Here is a 16,299-nt window from a genome sequence, read left to right as displayed (position 1 = left end):
TCATTTCTTCATTCCCAATAATGGTGATCCTAACACCCACCTCACAGGGAGTTGATGTAATGAATGTGAAAGTTCCTGGGAGAAGTTGTGAAAATGATTTCTCTATAAACCCTCAGCTGAGTGGGATTTCTGCCCTTTGTAGACCACACATTAAATCACAGCTCTTTCAAGTTCCCTTTGATGAAGAAATATAACCGAATGGGTATCCTACAAAAGATATTGTTTTTCCAAATTAAAATTTAGATTTCACTTATAAATATTTTTATTTATGTTTATGCCACATGCAACCAAGGCAACTTCTGGTCTCTTTGAATCTGGTTTATTTTATAATGGCATCTTCGGGCTGGAATTAACTTGCTTCTGGTGAGAGCTACCTCTCAGCATTACTAGACATATTACTAAACATACTAGACTCACTACTAAACATAACTTTAGGTTATGTTGACAGGAAAGCCTGTGTGGTTTACGAGGTCAGACAACTAAGTTCGCGAACTCATCCTAGTAAAAGTGCTACATACCTCACTGCTGAATATCACTATGGTCACCTTTGAAGTACTCCCCTTGGGAAGCTATGCACTGATACCAGCACCTAGTCCACCCTTCAAAGCAATTTTGGAACTCTTTTTCTGGAATGGCCATCAGAGCTGTCATCTTACTACACTTGATGTCCTGAATGTCATTAACATATCTTTCTTTCAATATTTCATTTATCTTGGGTAAAGAAGGAAGTCACTGGGGGCCAGATCTGGTGAGTAGGGAGGGAGGGTGTTCCAATATAGTTATTTGTTTACTGGCTAAAAACTCCTTTACAGACAGTGCTGTGTGAGCTGGTGCATTGTCATGATGCAAGAGCCATGAATTGTTGGCGTAAAGTTCAGGCCATCTAACGCTTTCACGCAGACTTTGCAGCACTTCCAAATAGTAAACTTGGTTAAGTTGTTTGTCCAGTTGGTACAAATTCATAAGAAGTAATCCCTTTGATATACAAAAAAAGTTAGCAACATCGTTGCAACAAGTTCTCAAACTTAATTGTCTGACCTTGTATTTATTTGTTTGCCTGTGCATTCATTCATTCAACAAACATTGAGCACTCACTTTTTGCCAGGTACTGTGATCGGTATTGGAATAAAGGCAAAAGAGATTATCTTTGCCTCAGGAACTTGCCTTCCTGTGGAAGCAGACACATCAACCAACAACTATACCGTAATATGATGTAATTGTAATAATACAGTAACTATTTGTTGAGCTCCCACTATGTGCAAGAGATTATTCTGGGGGTGCGAATATATTGTGCACACACAGCACTTGCCATCAAGAGCTTGTAAGGCAGTGTTGGGGGCGAAAGTTACAATTAGACTGTTATAGGCACAGAGGCAAAGGCAGTTAACTTTGCCTGGGGGAATCATGGACGACTTCTTGGAGGAGGTGATGTTTGAGCTGAGCCTTAATGATTGAGCATGGGCTTTCCAAATGAAGTTTATGGGCGGTAGAAGCTATGAGGTAGGCTTTGTGGGAAAGAGCAGGTCTTCCAGTCAGAGGAAATAGCATTTGACAGTGCATGTGTGGTTACATATGAGAGAGTGGGAAGAGATGAAAAGGTCAGATCACAAAGGGATTTATGTGTCTTAATAAGGAGCTTAGACTTCATTCTGTTGATGCTGAGTCTTTATAGAGGCTCCACATGGTAAGATTTGTGTTTTAGGACGATTTTTCAATAACAATGAGGAAAATAGATTTCTTGTGGGTAGGAGAGGGCAAGAATGTTGTCGGCGAGAAAGGGTAGGAGTCTGATCCAGTTATCCAAAAGGAAATCGATAAGTGCTTGAACTAAAAACAGTGGTGTTGAGAATGGAGAAGAAGGGATAGATTCAAGAGAAATTGCAGAGATAGAATCTATGGATCTATAGGATGTTGGATCATTGGATGAGGAGCATTAGATGGAGTGGAATTCCGAGTGACTGCTAGGCTTCTGGTTTCAGTGATTTAAGGGGTTGATACATGATGATGCCACAGGGACCACAGGAAATGACCCTGGGTCTTTCTTTGCTAATTTTCAGGTTGCTGTTTGAGGAAGCTATTACTGTCTATGGTATAGGCAGACAGCTGGTTGACTTGTACGGGTCCTGTTAGGCTAAGAATATAGTTTTGATATATATATTTATGTAGACATATTTATATATAATAAATATATGTTTACATATATATTGTAGATATATGCTGACCTGTATATATGTGTGTTTGTGTGTATACACACATACTGATCTGCATATATACTTTGTGTGTGTATATATATGGTGTGTATGTGCATATGTATATACATATATACACATGTATGTATATATGTGTATGCACATATATGTGTATATATGTGTGTATACATATATATGTGCATGTATATATACATATGTGTATATATATATATATACATATGTACTAACATATATACTGACATATATACTAACCACACTTGTTTAAGGGACTACCCATGTGTTTAAGGATGTCACTTTCTTTAATACCATGTTACTGCAGCAGTCCCGTATTGAGGTTGCATGCGTGGGTTCTGGAGCCAGATTGGCTGGTCACAAGCCCTGCCTTCATCCCTCACTTGCAGACTGAGCTGGTGGGAGTGATGTCACTGCTTCCTCCCTGATTCTCCCCCATTTGTAAAATGGTCGTAACAATTCCACCAGCATTGTAGGGACATTGTGAGGATGAAATGCCTTCAATCATAGTAATTCCTTTAGAACATGGCCTGCCTGGTACATTGTAACATCGTAACAGCTCCACGATTATCTCTCATTGTCATGCCAAGAACATCTCCATGGAACAGACCCTCGAAGGGCTTCTGATGCTGCTAGCCCAGCATTTACGCCTGTTGCTGCCAGGCAGAGCCCTTGCTCTGTGCCGGGTTCTGTGCCACAGGCTGTATTCCTTCCTTTAGTTGCACAAAAGAATTACCAGGTCCTACATAGCGTATCATTGTCCCAGGGTTACAGATAAAGACAGAGACTAAAGATGCTAAGCAACCTGCCCCAAATCACACAGGTAATGAGTAGAGGAACCGGGCTCCCCAGGACAGCCTGGCTCTGCAGCCCTTGAACGTAATCCAGCCAGTTGCTAGGGCAGGGAAGGTGGTGACCAGAGCACTGAACCATTTCTAGAAGGACACTGGCTGGAAGGGCCTCATTATTCCAAAAACAAGAGTGACCTTGTTCTCTAAGAGCCTAGCCCAGTGCCACATCACGATGAAGTGCCATCTAGCAAGTATCCTTCTATTTTTAAGAGAATGATTATACTTTTTCCTTTATCTTTTTCTCTTAGGCACCAAGCCCATCACAATCATCTTTCCCTCCTCATCTTTCCTTGTAAGGATTTAGCCTTGCTTGTAGAAGCTTTGAAACAAAATATCTAGTGTAGCAGGTTGCAAAACACTGTAAGAAGATGATCTGGAAAGGATTATTTTAAATGCAATTGCCTTGACTATGTTTCACTGAACCGTAAAAGCCACTTAGAGGAGAGAATCCTTTGAATACATATTGGTTGTGTGCTCAGCTTATCCGTCTGCACATCATCACCTTCACGTCTTACTGGAACTTGGTAAATGTCAGGCCTCATCTTTCATTTTGCTTTCAATGAGATTCCTGCACATGGCTGCTGCTGATGGCTCAGACCAGTGCGTTGCCACTGTCCATGATGCTTTCTGTGATGCACAAACATCACAGTTGCTCGATATAAGCATGGAATATTACTGATCACACTGTCTTTTTCAATTGCAAGCTGAGACACTTAAGGGGAATTTACTCCTAGAGTAAGTTACTGATGTACATTATTTCCAGGGTGCTGAAGCCTGAGGACTTTGCACCATCCCAGGTCATCGTTTATAATCTCAGAGCAGACTCATATTTATAAGAACCTATTCCAGCCAAAAAGGCTTCTATAGACAGCTTTTCTAAGATTGTGGAAGTTCAGTTTCCTAAGCTTCGACTCTGCCATTGAAAAAAAGAAACACATTTTCCTACTAAGCTACTAGCACCCTTTGTAACCTCTTATATTATTCTCCTGGAGAAAGAAATCTGGCTTCCACCCAAGTCGGGTGTGCTGCTTTAGTTCAACTGGATGTTGAAAATCTACACATTAAAGGAAGATAAAACAGACAAATTGGGTCAATCTAGCAACAATCCTCTGCTTTTCTGAAAGGATTCACTCAGAAGATTCTTTTTTTTTTTTTAAATTAAAGTTTATTGGGTTGACAGTCGTTAGTAAAGTTACATAGATTTCTGGTGTACAATTCAGTAATACATTATCTATATCTCACTTTGTGTGTTCACCACCCAGAGTCAGTTCTCTTTCCATCACAATATATTAGATCCCATTTACCCCCTTCTAGGATCCCCTCTTCCCCTTACCCTCTGGCAACCCCTAAACTATTGTCTATGTCTATGAGTTTTTGTTCCTTCATTTGTTTGTCTTGTTCTTTTGTTGTTTTCAGTTTTATATACCACATATCAGTGAAATCACATGGTTCTCTACTTTTTCTGTCTGACTTATTTCGCTTAGCATTATAATCTCAAGATCCATCCACGTTGTCACAAATGTTTCTATATCATCTTTTCTTACCACCGAATAGTATTCCATTGTGTATATATACCACCACTTCTTTACCCATTCATCTATTGAAGGACATTTTGGTTGTTTCCATGTCTTGGCCACCGTAAACAAAGCTGCAATGAACATTGGAGCACACATGTCTTTATGGATAAATGTTTTCAGATTTTTTGGGTAGATACCCAGGAGAGGGATTGCTAGGACATATATGGTAATTCTATTCTTAATTTTTTGAGGAACCTCCACACTGCCTTCCATAGCAGCTACACCAATCTGCTTTCCCACCAATAGTGTATGAGGGTTCGTTTTTTCTCCACAGCCTCTCCACCACTTGTTAATATTTGTCTTGTTGATGATAGCCATTCCGACTGGGGTGAGGTGATATCTTATTGTGGTTTTTATTTGCATGTCTCTGATGATTAGTGATGTTGAGCATTTTTTCATATGTCTATTTGCCATTTGGAGAAATGTCTCTTTCAGTCCTCTGCCCATTTTTCAACTGGGTTGTTTGTTTTTTTGTTGTTGAGTTGCATGAGTTCCTTGTATATTTTGGATATTAGCCCTTTATTGAAGGCGCTCTTTGCAAAAATCTTTTCCCATTCAGTTGGTTGCCTCTTTATTTTGTCGATGGTTTCTTTTGCTGTGCAGAAGCTTTTAAGTTTGATATAGTCCCACTAATTTATTTTAGCTTTTACTTCCCTTGCCTTGTAGTCAAATTCATAAAATGCTCTTTGAACCCAAGGTCCATAAGTTTAGTACCTGTGTTTTCTTCTATGCAGTTTGTTGTTTCAGGTCTTATGCTTAAGTCTTTGATCCATTTTGAATTAATTGTGGTACATGCTGAGAGATAGCAGTCCAGTTTCATTCTTTTGCCTGTGGCTTTCCAATTCTCCCAGCACCATTTATCGAAGAGGCTGTCTTTTCTCCATTGTATTTTGCTTCTTTGTCAAAAATTATCTGTCCATATTTATGTGGTTTTATTTCTGGGTTCTCAATTCTATTCCATTGGTCTGTGTGTCTGTTTTTCTGCCAATACCATGCTGTTTTGATTATTGTAGCCCTGTAGTACAAGCTAAAGTCAGGGAGTGTGATACCTCCAGCATTGTTCTTTTTTCTTAGGATTGCTTTGGCTATTCGGGGCCTTTTGTGGTTCCATACACATCTGATCCCAAGATTCTTTATATTGAAACTTTCCCTTGAACCTTTAAGAGGATTGACGAAACTGAATTACACAAAACTTTTCAAGAGCTCATATGTTGAGGAAAGCACTGTTATTAGTCTGTGTTGTTTTGAAATCTTTGATTAGCATAGCTTGAGTACAGATCTGAAAAAAAAAACAAATACCCCACACCTATATAAAAAATACGGTCTTTTGGCACAATAGATTACAAGCAAAGGAGAAGTTCATGAAATTATTGGTTTGGGAAGGAATGCATCCTCACGGACTTAGCTGTCGTTCCTATATTTCATTTCTGTACACTTTGCTATAGGCATGGTGTCATCTCATGAACCGGAATGTGACCTGGAGGCTTTGTGAAATGTACTCACAAAGTACAAGTGGACAAAACTGAGAGAAGGATGTGTTGCTTTGTGTTGTTTTCTTTTAAAGCTTCCATTTTATTGGGTGCTTATGGGCTGGATGATTTGCGAAGAGCTTATGCACTTTATCTCAGTAAGAAATGGATGCAGCCAGACTTAATTGTCTTCATCTTGCCCATGAAAACACTGAGGCTCTGGGAGGTGAAGTCATTTGTCCAAGGTCACATGGTTAATGAATAGTTCTTGATTCAAATCCAAGCTTGTATAGTGTCAAAGGTCATCCGCTGAGCCAGGACACTTGCCACTTGACCTCAAGTGCACCTGCAGACTGAGCCACTAAGTTGCTGGGTGGAGAGTTCATTTGTATCTGTGTGTCTCTGTTCTCCAGCAGGAATACTGGGGGCAATGTAGTTCTCCTGATTGTGGTGGAGGCCAAGAGAAATCCTGGATGTGAAGATGCTCTCACAGCACTTTGATGTTATGTGAAAAGTAACAATATAAATGTGAATCCCCCCTCTAAAAGATTAGAGAGTTTACACCACCTTGTATTGTGGTTTTGTGCATGTACTCCTATCTTCCTGGAGAAGCCGGAAATGTGTCTCATCATATTTTAGTATACTGCATAGCATCTAGCCAGTGAATGGATGTGTGCTAGGTAAAGAATGAATGAATGAACAATAGTGTCAATGACTGACATGTTTTGAGCTCTTAATGTGAACTCAGGCACTATGCTAAATACGTTTTTTATAGTAGACTCGTTTAATCCTTACAACAGACTTATGTGTGGTAGGTTCTAGAAGCATCCTTCCCATTTTTCACAGATAAGGCATCAGGAGATTAAATGACTTGCCTAAGGACACAGTTGAAAAATGGGAGAGGACAGATCAAAACCTACATCCTTTGGCTCCAGAATGTTTTTCCCAAACACTGTGCCCTAATGTTTCTCTATAAAATCCTGCCTCACCATTTCTCCCACTTCCACTGCACTGCTAGCCCCTCTCCTACTTTTACCATAGCATTTCTCACAGCTGACATAATTTACACTTGTTTAATCATGTTGTTTTGTTTTCTTTTTTGGTTTGTCTCCCCACACTAGAATGTAAACTCCAAGAGAGTTCTTCTTTGTTTACTGCTATATCCCTGGCATTGTTACTTCCTGGCATATATCTATGAGGTCTGACAATTAAGTTTGAGAACTTTGTTGCAATGATGTTGCTAACTTTTTTTTTTGGATATCAGAGGGATTATTCATTATGAATTTGTACCAACTGGACAAATAAGTTAACCAATTTACTATTTGGAAGTGCTGAAAAGGCTACGTGAAAAAGTTATATGACCTGAACTTTTCTCCAACAATTCATGGCTCTTGCATCACGACAATGCACCAGCTCACACGACACTGTCTGTGAGGGAGTTTTTAGCCAGTAAACAAATAGCTGTATTAGAACATCCTCCCTACTCACCTGATCTGGCCCCCAATGACATTTTTTTACCCAAAGATAAAGGAAATATTGAAAGAAAGACGTTTTGATGACATTCAGGACATCAAGGATAATACGACGACAGGTCTTATGGCCATTCCAGAAAAAGAATTTCAAAACTGCTTTGAAGGGTGGACTAGGCACTGGCATCGGTGCATAGCTTCCCAAGGGGAGTACTTCGAAGGTGACCGTAGTGATATTCAGCAGTGAGGTATGTAGTACTTTTCCTAGGATGAGTTCGCGAACTTAATTGTCACACATGAACTAATGCTAAATACAGAACAGTGCCTGGCACATGGCAGGCATCGAGTAGATCATCACTGAATGAGAAAATGATTGAGTCATGGGCATATCTGTAAGCTCATCAGAACTGGCAGCTTTTCAGGATCGTCCTGCTATAATTCTGCTTACAGTGGTGGTTTTTTAAGTCAATATAGTAGAACGGTAGATAATGTGAACAAATTTCTCTGGACTCAAGGGTGAATAAGAAGTAATTCAGCTGAGGGGAGGACAGATATAAGATGGTAGCTGGAAGGGGCATCAGTGGTGGGGGAACATGTCTGTGGGTAGAAAGATTTGCAGATGAACATGAGGAAAGCACGATCTGAATGGAGGTGAGTGGTAGCTCAGCAAAGGAAGAGAGGAACTGGGTTAAGAGCATTAGGGGAGGGATAAGATGATGCACTGCAAAAGGAGGCATTGGCTGGTGATTATGTAGAGAGATTTGAAATGCGGAGAACTTGAGAGAGATCTTATTGCCTGCCCTTGATCTTCTCAAGATAATAGCAGGGGGAAAGTCTCCACAGATGACATTGAAGCCAATTCTGATTTTTAAAAAATGATGCCCGATAAAATGATGGTTTGCCACTACTGAAACGGGACAGGGGACCGAACTTCATTTCGTTTAAGACATTCATTTTCTGTAGGCAAGCAGTAACAGTGACAGGAAATCAAGACTGGCCTGTAATTAGTGTGAAATTGCTCTCCGTGAAAGTGTTAGTAAAAGGAAATTGTGTTTGATAAAGGGGCACTGACTTAGGCTGTTTTCATTGGCGACTTTTATAGCAACAAAGCAATTGCTTTATGCTTTGAGGTCCCCTATGGGATCAACCAAAGATTCAAGCCTGGAAGAAAAAAGGACACCTCCCTCCACAAAGTGTTGTGGTCACTGACGTTCTCAGACCTGTAGGACCCTTGTCATTCCTGGTTACTTGTGTCAATCAGCTGCTGCTCTTACTAAGATCACTGACTACGAATGGTGTTCTAGTCAACTTGAGATCTGCTTTCTATTTATTACTTGAAATGTGCTTATGCACCACCCCCCTTTTAATCTTCCCAATATTCTGTGAGACACTAATCTTTCCTCTATCTTCTCTTACTGATAATTATTTATGTTCTCCTGGAATCTTCCTAGTCAGGAATTCACTCCTTATGCTGGTTATCTACTGCTGAGCAATAAAATTACCCGCCAAATAGAGAGGTTTAAAAAGCACCAACATTTATTACCTTACAGTTTCTGTGTCAGGAGTTTGGGCGTTGATTAGTTGATGGCTGTTAGGGTTTGTCACAAAGCTGCGCTCAGAGTTTTGGTGGGGGCTGCCTTAGTAAGTTATAATTTACATCCAATAAATTGAATTTAAAGTATGCCTTTTGATGAATTATACCAAATGTACACATCTGTGAAACTACTGCTAAAATAAATAGAAACCGTCCTTCACAACAAAATTTTTCCTTGTGGCCATTGGCAATCCATTCTTTCTTTTGCTCCCAGCCCCACACAACCATTTACCTGCTTTTTGTCACTATCGGTGAGTTTACATTTTTTAGAATTTTATATAAACGGAATCATGCAGTATGAACTCTTTTGTATATGTCTTTTTTCACTTGCCCTAATGAGTTGATTTTGAGATTCATTTATGCTATCAGGTTAAGCCTTCCTTATTATTGTTGAATAGTATTCCATTGTGTAGATATACCACAATTTGTTGATCCAAGCTGATGTGGAACTTAGGGTATTTTTTTTTTCCAGTTTGGGGTGATTGCTAATTAACTTTCTGTGGGCATTTGTGTGTAAATCTACATACTCACATTGATATACGCTTTCATTTCTCTTCAGTAAATACCTACGAGTGGAATGACTTCAGTGTTCAGTAGGTATACTCGTATGTCCAACTTATTCAGAAACTGCCAAACTGTTTTCCAAAGTATAGTCGTACCATTTTGCATTCCCACCCACAGTGAATGAGACTTCCATTCATTTCATATCCTCACCAATTCTAGGTATGATTAATATTAATTTTAGTCACTCTAGAAGGTATATATTGTGTTATCTTATTGTGGTTTTAATTTGTGCTTCCCTAATGATGAATCATGCTGAGCAATTTTTCATGTAATTATTTGCTCTCCAAATCTTTCTTCTCTGGTAGTTCTATTTAAACTTTTGTTTATTTTTAATTAGATAGTTTGTCTTATTATTGAGTTGTAAGTGCTCCCTATATATCTTATCTACAAGTCCATTGCTGTGTATACACACACACACACACACACTCACACACTCACACTTCTTCCTAGCCTATGGTTGACTTTTCATTTTAACAGTGATTCTGGAAGAGCAAAAGTTAATAATTTTGTTGAAGTTCAACAAAATTTGTTGAATTTTTTTATTTTATAGTGCATAATTTTTATATTTAAGAACTCTTTGCCAAACCAAGCTCATTAAATTTTTCCTCCTTTGTTTTGAAAGTTTTAGTTTTAGTTTTACTTAGGCCTGTGATTCATTTCAAGTTAATTTTTGTATATGGTGTGAGACAAGGATTGGGGTTCTTTTTTTGCACATGGCTACCCAATTACTCCAGCACCTTTAATTGAAAAGATTATCCTGTCTCCATTGAATTGCCCTTGCACCTTTGTCAAAAATCAATTGATAATATATCTATTGGTCTATTCCTGGACTCTCTATTCCATTTTCTTGATTTATTTGTGTATCCTGATCCAATACGATATTGTATTATTATAGCTTTACAATAAGCCTTGAAATATGAAAGTGTAAATCCTTTAACAGTGTTATTGTTTTTACAAAGTTGTTTCAGCTATACTCAGTTCTTTGCATTTCCATATCCTGCTGGGCTTTTGACCGGGATTATATTGAATCTGTAGATCAGTTTGGGGAAGAATTGAATCTTAACAATGAGGAGTCCCCTGATCCAAGAACACAGTATATTTCTCTTTTTGTTATGTCTTCTTTAAATTCCCTGAGCAATTATTTCATAGTTTTCAGTGTTGAATATCTTTTGCCATATATATCCCCATTTAAAAAATATTTTTAAAGGCGATTATCAAATATATTTTTTTTAAATTTCATTTTCTGATTATCTCTTGCTGGCATATAGAAATACAAATGATTTTTGTATATTGAGCTTGTATCCTGCAACCTTGTTAAAGCATTTAAAAATCTATTTCTTAGGATTTTTTTACGTGGAGAGTGATGTTGCCTGTGAACATAGCTATAGGTTTTTTTGTAAATGACCTTTATTAGGCCGAGAAAGTTCCCTTCTATTCTCAGTTTGATAATTTTTATCAGGAATGAATTTTAGATTTTGTCAAACAATGCTTTTCATGTATCTATTAAAATGATCATATGACATTTTGATTTTAGTCTTACAAAGTTGATAGTGACATTGATTTTCAAATATTAAAATAACCTTGAATTTCTGGGGTAAACCCATTTGGTTATCGTGTACTATATTTTTATATGTTGCTAGATTCAATTTGCTAATATTTTGTTGAGAATTTTTGCATCTCTGAGCAATATTGGTCTGCAGTTTTATTTTTTGTTGATTTTTTTTTCTATTTATCTCGTCTATTTTATTATTTTCTGCTCTTATCTTTATTTTTATTTTCCCTATTCTTACCTTTAATTTAATTGGTTCTTCCGTTCCTAGTTTTTTAAGGTGAAACCTTAGGTCATTGATTTCAGACATTTATTCTTCAGTGCTATAAATTTCTTTCTATGTACTTACTTAGCTGAATTCCACACACTTTAATAATTTGTGGGGTTTTTTTACCAGTTCAAAATAATTTCTAATTTATCTTTTAATTTGTGCTTTGACCCATGGATTATTAGAAATCTATTATTTATATTTGGGAGCACATTTTTCTGATGATTTCTAATTTAATTTCATTGTGATCCAAGAATATACTTGTTTTTAATCCTTTTAAATTTGTTGAATCTTGTGACCCAGAATATGGTCTGATTTGACAAATGTTTCATGTACATTTGGAAAGAATATATATTCTGTTGTTGTTGGTTAGAGATTTCTATAAATATTTAGACAAAATTGATTGACAGTCTTGTTCAAGTCTTTTATATTCTTACTAATTTTCTGTCTACTTTTTCTCACAACTTATAAGATTTTACTTTATGATAAAATCTCCAACTATAATTGTGAATTTGCCTATTTCTTTTTGAGTTCCTCAGACTTCTTGAATTCTGAAGCTCTGTTGTTAAGTGCATAAATATTTAAGAGTTTATGTCCTTTTGATGAATTAACCCCTTTATCATTATGAAATGACTCTGATAATATTCTTTTCTCTAAAATCTAATGTGTTGGGTATTAATATAGTCACTCCAGTTTTCTTTGGATTAGTGTTTGCATGTTATATCTCTTTCCATTGTTTTTTGTTTGTTTTTTTGTTTGTTTGTTTTTTTACCTTTAATCTATGCATGTCTTTATAGTGCAACTGGGTTTCTTGTAGGCAGCAAAAAAAAAAAAAAAAAAAAAAAATTGGCTTGCTGTGCTTCTCATGAAAATTCTGTTTTTTGTCTTGATTTTTTTTTTATATAGTATGTCTTTATTATTTGGCTATTTTAAGGAGTTTTTTTCTCTTTACCAGTGGTTTTAAACAGTTGACTATGATACACCTTGGTGTAGAATTTTTTATGTTTCTTGTATTTGGGGCTTGTTGAGCTTTTCATCAAATCTGGGGAATTTTTGGCCATTTTTTTCTGCCCTATCTTCCTTTTCAGAGAATCTCTTGATATATTAGGCTGCCTGAATTTTCCCCAGAGCTCACTGAATGCCCAGTTCATTTTTTTTTTCAGTTGTTTTTCTCTCTCTCTTTCATTTTGGATGGTTTATATTACTACCATGTTTCGCCGAAAATAAGATCTAGCCAGACCATCAGCTCTAATGCGTCTTTTGGAGCAAAAATTAATATAAGACCTGGTCTTATTTTACTATCAGACCGGATATAATATAATATAATATAATATAATATAATATAATATAATACCGGGTATAATATAATATAATACAAACAGGTCTTATATAATGTAATATAAAACTGGGTATAATATAATATAATATAATATAATATAATATAATATAACATGATATGATATAATGTAATACCCGATATTGTATTATATTATACCCGGTATTATATTATATTATATTATATTATATTATATTATATTATATTATATTATATTATATTATATATTGACGTGGTCTTAGATTATTGTAAAATGAGACCGGGTCTTATATTAATTTTTGCTCCAAAAGATGCATTAGAGCTGATGGTCCGGCTAGGTCTTATTTTCGGGGAAACACGGTATGTATTCATATTCACTGGTCTTTTCTTCTACAGTGTCTAACAGTCTCTTAGTCTCATCTAGTGAACGTTTTATTACAATAATTGTATTTTTCACTTTTAGAAGTTCCATTTTCATTTGTTTTAAAAAATTTACATGTCTTCATTTAAAATGTTTAACTTTTTCAACATATGGAATATAGTTATAACTTTTTAAATGACTTTATCCACTAATTCTATAATCTTTGTTATTTATGGCTCATCGTGTATACCATTTTCCTCCCTCAAGGCATGCCTGAAATTTTTGAATTGGTTCTTGGACACCACAAATTTTATGTTGTTGGATAATTTTTGTATTCCTCTAGTCTTCAGTGTTTTTTTTTTTTTTTTAAATAATAATAGGATGAAGTTTTACTTAGAACCAGATTGCTCCTTTCAGGTCCTGCTTTTAAACTTTATTAGGCACATGCAGAACAATCTTTAGCCTCAGGCTAAATTTTTCCCACTACCAAGGCAATCATTTTCTGAGGACTCTCCCCACCCCACCCCCCACCTCATATAAGGTTTATCGTTAAGGATGAAACACAAATTTCTCATTCATTAAAGGATGAAACACAAATTTCTCATTCCTGTGTGATCGTCAAATATTGATGCCCTGCTCCCTTTATGTGGTTCTTTTCATAGTCTCAGCTGGTGTACTCACATACGTTTATTGATTAGTGTTCAACTGAAGATTCAAGGTGGACTCTCTATAGAATGTTTAAGTGCTTTCTTTGCACAGTTCTTTTGTCACAGGTGGGCCTGTGAATTCTAGTCACCTTGACCTCATCACACTACCAGCTCCATCTTTTCACCTTAAAGAGACAGTCAGCCTCCACCTGGATTTCCTCTCTCTTCACACCAGCATGGAAGACCTCTCCAAGCAATAAGCCTGGGCAATCAGAGGGCTCATCTCTTTTATTTCCATTCTTTCAGGGTCCACTGTCCTGAGCTGCCTGATGTTCAATGTCTGAAAACTGTTGCATGATAAATTTTGTCTGTTTTTTAAATTTCATGTAGGAGGATGAACCCAATACCTGTGTTCCATATTGTCCAGAAGGGGCTATCTCTCAGTGAGGTTTTAATTTGTTTTTCTCTTAGGATGTGTGAAACTGAGAATCTTCTATTATGTTTAAGGGTCATTTGAATTTCTTTTACTTTCCTATAAGTTCTTGTTCTTTGCTTTTTACCCCCATTGAGTTGTTGGTGTTTTTCCTTCACCACTTCTAGGAGTTCTTTAGATATAGAGGTTATCCCCTCTTTTTTTTGTAAGCCTAGTCCAGTGTCTTGTTTGTGTTTCCACTTTGCTTATGGGATTTTTATTCCATGCAGATGGTTTTCATTTTTATGTAGTAAAAGTTATCAACATTTTCTTTTATTACACTTGGATTTTGAATCATGTTTAGGAAGGCCTTCCTGTGGCATATTTTTAATATCCTCAGAGCTACAATTCTCTGCCTGCTGAGAATGGATTTTATTTTTGCCAATAGTCTGAAAGTATTTGGAATGAAATCTGGTGAATAAGAGGGGAACAACAAATTGAGTAATGACAATTTTTATTAAATCATAAAGTTTCTATGTAGTTAAGAGATTGGTTTCCATGTCAAATGCATACATTTTTCCTGAAGCTGATTCCAAAGTGGAATTTTAGAAACATGTGGCTGGATAATGTTTTTAGATATTAACTTTCCCTCCTATTGTAGTTTCTTCTCCTCTCCCCATCCAACCCCCCCATAGCCCCCCCCATCCCCCGACACACACATTTAGGCAGGTAGTATGTTCTGTACTTTATGGCCTTGGAGGAAATATGTGACAGAATAATTATGGTGTGGTAGAAGGCTCTAGAGAGGAATAGCCAGCCATGTGGTACCTTTAGGTAGAAAGGACTTCAGGCAGATATGAAGGAAAATTTCTGTGTCTCAAGCAACAGACAACCACGGAACCCACAGAAGCCATCAGAGAGGGACAATGACACCATATGGGCAGTCCACGTGGACAGGTAATCAGCTGGAGAGCCCCTCCTGGATGACGTGACACTGAGGAGGATCCTGGAATTATGACAAATTCCAAAGCTGGATGGATAGAGACACCATGAATGATTGACGTGAGGTTTCCTGATTGTGGGGAGTCTTGAATTTGCAATTTAGTTTCTAGAAAACGACTGCGTTTTACATATTTAGAAGAGATCTCCCCTCTTTACAAATAGTCTGAGCAATGGTTAACATCAATCTGTAGCTTTCCAAAGTGAAGGATTTGAAGAGTTGCATTCATTTGCCTGGCTGCTGAGGGGAGAGGGCGCGCCAACTGGATTAGTGTCTGTCATCTTATCACAGGAGCTTTTCATTTCAAGTCCTCAGATCCCAAGGGATCTCTGACCTCCGAAGGTAAAAAGATTACTACTTTACAAACTTCTAATTGAAATACTGACTTTCCTTCTATTATTGATGGAGACATAAGCCAGAGGCGCATCAGCAATACTTATGATTTCATCAACAACAGAAACCACACACAGTTTCATCTCACAACACGAGCGCTGGCACGTAACTCAGCATGTTGTCAGTCCTCCTTACTACTCATCACTACTTTAATTATGGAAGTTTTTAGACTTATTGCTAGATCTAGTTATTTAATTTGTTAATCAGGAAGCACTAGTATCACTGTCACAGATATTTTTAATATTTTGATCGTTCACATTTCAACATAGTTTTCTTTGTATTCATATATTTTATTTTGCACCCTTGTAAACATTATTCTGACAAGCAATCTATAGGCATCAGCAGATAGTCAAAAGTGTCCATGGCATAAAATAGGTCAGGAGCCCCTGTTTTTGTTAATTAAACTTTGTATAATTCCTGGCTGGAGTCACCTCTAGAAGAAATGAGATAGCAATAAGGCAGTTCCTCGCTTTTCATTGCCAGCTCCTCCTCAGCTGGAAGATTTGAAGATATAACTTAACTCTGAGAGAATCTGACCTTCTACCCTCATTTCAGGCTCAATAAACTGCAGGATCCCATACTTGATCCTTCTGACTTGACAGCTTCCA

The sequence above is a fragment of the Rhinolophus sinicus genome, linkage group LG12 (assembly GCF_036562045.2).
Source record: "Rhinolophus sinicus isolate RSC01 linkage group LG12, ASM3656204v1, whole genome shotgun sequence".
NCBI lineage: Eukaryota > Metazoa > Chordata > Mammalia > Chiroptera > Rhinolophidae > Rhinolophus > Rhinolophus sinicus.
This window is presented reverse-complemented; position numbering follows the sequence as displayed.